This window comes from Myotis davidii, unplaced genomic scaffold, assembly GCF_000327345.1.
Source record: "Myotis davidii unplaced genomic scaffold, ASM32734v1 scaffold698, whole genome shotgun sequence".
Lineage (NCBI taxonomy): Eukaryota > Metazoa > Chordata > Mammalia > Chiroptera > Vespertilionidae > Myotis > Myotis davidii.
The window spans coordinates 2929799-2935686 of NW_006290032.1; the positions used below are offsets into that span (position 1 = coordinate 2929799).

Sequence of the window (5888 nt, forward strand, 5' to 3'; positions counted from 1 at the left end):
CTCGGGCTGCTGACCGCGGGCCGCTTTCCCGGGGTAGAGAAGCGGCCGGGCAGGGGGACCCCAGCCTCGCGGAGAGGCCGCCACCCTCACCCCCCCTCCTCCCCGCTGGAGGCCAGGCGGCCTCAGAGGAACTTTCCGGGGGTGAGACCAGGGTCAGGGACTCCGCGCGCACAGCTCACTGTGAAACAGGTCTACCCTGGAAGCCGCTGCGCGCGCTGTTTGCAAAGGGGTCTGAGCTGTGCTGCTGAATCCCGGGAGCTGCAGATGGGGAGGCGTCCTGCAGGCCAGGGGTCTCCTGCAGGTTCGACCTGGGGTCTCATCCGAGCCCCCCCGCCCCCCCCGCCCCCTCCGTGGGTGGCAGAATTCGAGCTGTGGTTCTTGCACGGTGGCCCTTGCTGTTGGCCGGAGGTCATCTGGCACCTTGGCCAGGTCGCAGCCCTTCTGCAGGCCTTGTCATCTGGGAGTCCCCAGCTCACCTGGTGAGGTCAGCCGGTCAGGTCTCCTCTTGCTGACCCTGGTCCTGGAGGGCGCCCTGGTGCGCACAGGCTCTGGAGGCTCAAGGGGAGGGTTACCAGGGACCTGCTCTCTGAGTCCAGATGCCACCCGTTTGGGGCCATCTTAGAATTCTGTCTGAAAGATGGTAGGTGCCAGACTTTGATCAGTTCCAGAGTAAAATAGCATAAGGGGTGATAGGCTCACGGACCCAGTAAAATGTTTCTTACATCCTCCAGTCTCAGCACTTCCAGGAGACTTCCTGAGTTTCATAGTAACTCCGTGCACGGATTCATGCACCAGTGAGATCCCTCGGCCTGGCCTGTAGGGACCAAAACCAGCTTTCCCACATCCCCTGAGGGGTCCTGGATTGCCAGAGGCCGCAGGCCAGGCACGGGTGCACGATTGGAGTGCATGATCAGGACCATGGGAGGGCTCCAGGGCATGTCCAGCCCATCTCACCCAGTCCTGACGGGTGGGACCTCAGCAGCAAGTGTCAGAGTGTCTGCTCCCTGGTGGTCAGTATGTGTCATAGCAACAGGCAGATGAGTGGAACCAAGGTCAGACACTTAGCATATTAGGCTTTTATTATTCTAATGTGCAGCCAAGGTTGAGAACCGCTGTTATATAGGATAGTTTGTGAATGATCTGAAGATGCAAATAATTCTTAGTGCAGCTTGCAGATTCCAGAATTTAAAGTCCTAGCAAAATACCTGTGCTTTTTACATAGAGAGGGAGTGGGTTTTAAGTATGTCTTGCTTTATGAGACGATGAAAGAGATAAATAAGGTTTGGAAGACATGCACTTTTTGAGGAGTGTATAAATGTCCACACCTAAACAAAAAGAAAAAATGGAGGGCTCACAGACTTGGGCCTGTCTCCCACCTCCCCAGGCAGCCTCCTTACAGACACTCTGCTCCCTGCATGCTTCTGTCCTTACTTCCACCTCACCGCTTTTCATAACGTGCCGCCCTCTGCCTAGAAATTTCTTTTTATCTGCTCCAATTCCTACTTCATTTATACTCTTTTTTTTTTTTTTTAGCTTAAATGTTAGTGCATGAAAGAATTTTTCTTTGACCCCTTCAGACTCTAAGGTCCTGCTCTTCTTCCTTGTTCTCAAAGCATCTCACGGTGCTATGTCAGAGCATTGCTGTCATGCTCACAGTTGCATTGTTACAATCAAATCACGCGATGACTTGCGTCATATGGTCCCTGTTTCGGTGGAGGGTCCATGATGACACGTAGTGGGTGCCCCACAAATACTTGTTGAACGAATGAGCATTTGAATGTTTGCCTAGGAAAGCTTCATGGAGGAACCCCAGACATTTCCCAGTTGGCCAGCAGGCTGGATGGGTAAGTGAGGCCACTTTTAGGGAGACTTGAACACCCATCTGAGTTGATCGAACTGGGGGTACCCAGGACTTCTAGGTTCTGAGGATTGACATAAAGTGGTGTTTTTTTTTTTTTATCCAAATGTAAGTTCAGTAGCAGTTGCAGAATGAATTGTGTATAGAACAGTCTAGATGGGTGTTTTGATAAGTATATAGTTTCTTGGCTTCTGTTCCCCTTTCTCCCAGTCTGGTGCAGCCAGGATGGTAGGCACTGGTCACAGGGGCCCCTGAGGCACTGGAATGTGCTGGTCTGCATTGAGATACGCTACCCGCATAAAACACCAGGTTTTGAAGACTTCGTATAAAAAATAAAGCACCACAGATGTGTCTTTTAAATGCTTACTTATTGAGATTACATTTCCCATACATTGTAGTAAATAGAAATATATTGTTAAAATAATTTCGCTTGCTTCTGCTCTGTTTTTAAGCTGACTACCAGAACACTTACAATTACGTATGTGGCGCATGTTGCATTTCTGTTCGACAGTGCCGGTCTCCTTCATGGGCACTCGGGGAAGACGTTCTCACCAGCATCCCAGAGGAGTCTGAGGCAAGTCCTTCACTCGCACTATGAGGAGAAGACTGACGAATATTTTAGGAAACCAGGCCTAGGAGGCCGAGAGCCTGGACTAGATGGATGCCGGAGTTTGGGTAAGGAGGTACATCAGAGCAAGACCCCGAAACTGAAACGAGAGGTGAGTTGATGACTGCTATGGGGGAAGGATGAAGCGCAGGGCAGAGAAGTCCAAGGTGGCAGGTCTGCACTACAGTGCATCATTGGCCAAGGCTGTGGGATCTGAGGGAAGCTGCCCAGGCTGAGCCTGTCCTGTTTCTTATGCAGTAACGCTAGATTTTAGAACCTTTGGAGGGAGCTCCTTCCCATTAACTTTTGGGTGCTTGTTTTGATATTGGCCCCATCTTATCTACAGTGTGCACAATTAACCTTTACACAAAAATGTGTGGTGTGTTTTTTTAAAATTGTTTTCAGTTCTTTGACTTACTTTTATGCATAACTAGAGGCCCGGTTCACGAAATTCATGCACAGGTAGGGTGCTTAGGCCTGGCTGGAGATCAGGGCCAATCGGCTGATTGGCTGGGGCCTTTCTTTGCTCCATGCAGCCCCCTGATGGTCACATCATAGCGAGCAGTCAAACACCCAGTTGGTCAAACTCCCGAGGGGACAATTTGCACATTAGCCTTTTATTATATAGGATTCTATCCATTCTTTCTAACATATATTGTTTAGGGGAACACTATTTAGACAGGGAGAAGTATAAATTAAAATTTAGTTTTTAAAATTTTTTGTTGTTAATCCTCAATCAAGCAAATTTTCCAGTGATTTTTAGAGAGAGTGGAAGAGAGAGAGATAGAGAGAAACATTGATGTGAGAGAGACACATTGATTGGTTGCCTCCTACACATACCCCAACCAGGGCTGGGGAACTCACAACCAAGGTATGTGCCCTTGACCGGAATAGAACCCAGGACCTTCAGTCCATGGGCTTATGCTCCATCTACTGAGCCAAACCAGCCAGGGCAAGATTTATTTTTGAGGAAAATTCAAGTGTAGTGCATAACCAAACAGACCTGTAATAATGAAAGCGGTAACTATGGGAAAGTATGCCATAGACAAGCCTATATTCCATATTAAGATGCTAAAACCGGAAGTTAGAACAATGTAATTCTAGACTGAAAGCAACTTAATGACCTAGTTAAACAAGCTTATAGAGGAGGAAACTGAAGTCCAGAGTGGCTATATACTTAGTCTGAGATTCAGTATCTGCTTAGATTTAGTAGCAGAATCCAGGGTTCCTGGCTGAGTCTCTTTTTTAAATGATATCTATCTGAAGACATGCTGGGAAATGCTCTTAATTTTTCAAGGTTACTTTTAACAATTAACTGATTTTAGACTAAGGATTTTTTCCTCAATAACCTGTACACATAACTTATCAAGGGAACTACAATCTCTCTATATAAAAGCCTAATATGCTAAGTGTCCGATCTATACTTCAACCATTAGGTCAACTGCTTGACCAGTCGCTGTGACGCACACTGACCACCAGGGGGCAGATGCTTCAACTGGTAGGTTAGCTATCTGGACTAGGCGAGATGGGCTGGACACACCCTGGAGCCCTCTGTGGTCCCTCCCCAGCCAGCCAGCCCCCATTGGCCCTGATCAAGACTGGGCAAGATGGCCCTGATTGGCCCTGATCACCAGCCAGGCCGAGGGACCCCACCTGTGCACGAATTTGTGCTTGGGGCCTCTAATCCATAATAAATTTCATTTTAATACATAAGAAGTTCCAAAGGCCAGATGATGGCACTATTTCCATATGAAATGAAACCTTTAAACGTTCAGTCCCTGCTTGTGTGCTTTAGTTCAAAGCAAAATGAAGGGAAATGAATCTCGTGGTTTCCAGGGTATTCGTATATGTGGGCTACGTCAGAGTGAATTGTTGAATCATAATATATTACAGAACTGCCATCCTTTCAGACATATGTGCACACATGCACACACATCCATGCCCCCAAAACATGTTTATATTTACATTTAATTTTAATATTAATTTGTTTTACATGGAAAGCATTTTAAGTACGTAAGTCATTATTCTTATATAGACTTAGGAGAATTTTTCTTCAAATTGTCAGGTGTTATTTTATTCTTGAGGCCAACGTCTTGAAATAGAGTAGTTTATTTCAAATCTGATAAAATAGATACTTTATGATAATTTTATTAAGACATTCATCTACTAAATTTTGGAAAACAATTCTTGTGCACATAGGCATTTAATTATGTAAGATTGGGGAATTTGCTTATTTTTAAAAAAAGAATGCTGTCCTAAGTCTTGAAGTTTTTGTGTTTTTTTTTTCTCATTTGATGTGAGGGGAAGAATTCTAGTCAGAAATTTTCTATTTGATGACTTAAGGTTTATTTTGTAGATCTCATGAATGTTTATAGTTTCTCATGGACTTAAGAGCTGAATTGCATAATGTGAATCCCCTGAAGACTCACGTCCCCGCCCACTTTTCTCCTAAGGATTCTGGGCTTGTTGCCCCATGTGTTTATAAAGGAAGCACAACAAACTTGAATCATGACATTTTATTCATAAGCAGTGGCTTAATAAAGTCAACAAATAAATCTCCTCACTGGCTTAATTCATAATTTTAAAGATCCAGTTGCAGACATAGGATATTAAATGTTATCTTTAGTAAAAAAAGTACTAAATATTATTGAGAAGGTTACTATCCATAGTTCTTGTAATGAAAAGCATGGGCTGCTTCTTATCAGAAAGCATCCCCATGTTTTATTGTGACCTTTATTTTGATAATTTATTATATTTCTATTAAAATAGTATGTTTAGCCACTCAGAAGTCTTTTGTAGCTCAACCACGGTTAGGTACTAAAAGGTATAATTTGCAAGATATGTGCTACTCTTTCTCATGCTTAATGCCCATAGACTAGTTAATGCAATAGGTGTGTGTGTGTGGCGGGGGGGGGGGGGGGGGGGGGGGTGGGGAGGGGGGTGATATGTGGAGAATGGGCTCTGTAGTCAGTTGGATTAGACAGCACAGTGTATTTTAAAATATAATTGAAACTTAGAACAAATATGTACAGTTTAGAAATGGAAACTACCAACGCAGTCTGTGTGAAAATTTAAAGGCCATGGTTGCTGCTAAATTAGTGAAAGAGATTTTATGTGTTAAATGATTTTATAATTATACTAGAGGCCTGGTGCACAAAAATTTGTGCACTCGGGGGGAAGGGGGGGTCCCTCGGCCCGGCCTGTGCCCTCTCACAGTCTGGGACCACTCAGGAGATAACGACCTGCTGGCTTAGGCCTGTTCCCGGGTGGCAGAGGGCAGGCCCAATCCCTAGGTGCAGCCCCTGGTCGGGCTCAGAGCGTGTCTGATTGGGGAGTTGAGGTGCCGCCCCCTGTTACACTCAAGGCAGGGTCGATGGGGAGGTTGCAGTGCCACCGCCTGTCATGCACAGAGCAGGGCCAATC

The 5888-nt window shown here is 45.7% G+C and overlaps 1 long non-coding RNA gene across 1 annotated transcript in view; it reads left to right on the forward strand.

Moving 5' to 3' along the window:
- Positions 1 to 2342: 2342 nt before the first annotated feature.
- The window catches only part of LOC107182950, a 9848-nt gene continuing 6302 nt past the window's right edge, over positions 2343 to 5888 (forward strand). Inside the window, exon 1 of the long non-coding RNA XR_001513706.1 lies at positions 2343 to 2577. This is a non-coding gene — a long non-coding RNA (uncharacterized LOC107182950). The remainder of the gene's footprint in view (positions 2578 to 5888) is intronic.